This window comes from Peromyscus californicus, unplaced genomic scaffold, assembly GCF_007827085.1.
Source record: "Peromyscus californicus insignis strain IS unplaced genomic scaffold, ASM782708v3 Scaffold_12__1_contigs__length_115047231, whole genome shotgun sequence".
Lineage (NCBI taxonomy): Eukaryota > Metazoa > Chordata > Mammalia > Rodentia > Cricetidae > Peromyscus > Peromyscus californicus.
In genome coordinates this window covers 72,376,579-72,378,332 of record NW_026294413.1, presented here as the reverse complement: position 1 = coordinate 72,378,332, position 1,754 = coordinate 72,376,579, and positions in this window count along the sequence as shown.

Here is a 1,754-nt window from a genome sequence, read left to right as displayed (position 1 = left end):
AGGCAGAGGCAGGCGGATCTCTGAGTTTGAGGCCAGCCTGGTCTACATAGCGAGTTCCAGGACAGCCAAGGCTACACAAAGAGATTCTATCTCAAAAAACAAAACAAAAAACAAAAAAGAAAGAAAGAGAGAGAGAAGGAGGGAGGGAAGGAGGGAGGGAGGGAGGGAGGGAGGGAGGGAGGGAGGGAGGGAGGGAAAGAGAGAGAGAAGAAAGAAAGCAAGTATCACCTAGGTTGCTGTAGAACTGAAGAGAACTGGGATAGATTTAGGACTGACCAGGCAGTGAGGACAAGTCTTAATGGGAGATTGAATGCAATAATGAAGCGGTCAGTTTGTGTACTGAGGTAGAAAGAAATTAAAGGTTAGAGAAAAGGGCTGAGGAAATGGCAGGTTGAGTCTTGAGCGTGTTGAGTGGGAGATACCTCCACGGAGTTAGCTCGACAATGAACCTGTGAGTCTGGTGATGAGAGATCGGGCCTAGAGATAAAAATATCTCAGGCATCAATGTGCAGTTATTAAATCTGGGATGTAAATGAAAATTCCTAAAGGGAGCAGAAAGTCAGAAGGAAAAAGCCCTTGAGGCACCATTATTTAACAACACATGGAGGAGAAAAGTAGGGGTTGGAGAGATTCTTAGTGGGGAAGCACTTGCCGGGCAGGTGTGAGATCATGGCTTTAGATCCTAAGAACTTGAACAAAAACAGGGTACAGAGCCGGGCGGCGGTGGCGCACACCTTTAATCCCAGCACCCAGGAAGCAGATAAAGGCACCTGTCTATGAGTTCAAGACCAGCCTGGCCTACAGAGTTAGTTCTAGGACAGCCAGGGCTACCCAGAGAAACCCTGTCTTAAAAACAAACAAATCTGAGAAGTAGGGTACAGCAGCACACATCTGTAATTCCTGTGCCCCTATGGGGAGGTGGGAGGTGGGGGCGAGAGCGTCCCTTGAAGCTTAGCCTACGAGTGTGCACATTGCCCAGAAGGCAAGGACCAATGCCAAAGTTGTCTTCTGACCTCCATATATGTGCCATGGCATGTATACACCTGCACTTACAGTGTGTACACATCACACACACATGCAAATCATAATCATGCATATATAAATACACATACACACAAAAACAAGAAGAACAGACCAAAAGAAAACAGCTGGAAATAAGAAAAGCTGACTAGCCGGGCAGTGGTGGCACACGCCTTTAATCCCAGCACTCGGAAGGCAGAGGCAGGTGGATCTCTGTGAGTTCAAGGCCAGCCTGGGCTACAGAGCAAGATCCAGGACAGGCTCCAGAGCTACACAGAGAAGCCCTGTCTCGCAAAAACCAAAAAACAAAAAAAACCAAAAAAAAATAAACAAAAAAAAAAGAAAGAAAAGAAAAGCTGACAAAGAAGGATGAAGACAGAAGGATTTCACATGAGTTTATTTTTATGCATGTTTAATTGTGTGTATGGGGAGGGTGTGTACGGCATGTGGATATGTGTGTGTGTGTGTGTGTGTGTGTGTGTGTGTGTGTGTGTGTGTGTGTGTGTGTGTTTATATGGTACATGCATCCCCATGCAGAAGCAAAGCAGGATGTTGAGTATCTTCAAACGCTCTCCTTATTACCCCGAGACAGGGTCTCTCACTGAATTGGAAGCTCACCACTGTCACTAGGCTGGCTGGCCAGTGAACTCTTGGAATCCATCTCTCTTCCCTCCCAAGGCTGGAGCTGCAGCTACTCACAGGCATGCTGACTTTTTACACAGGTCCTAGGGATT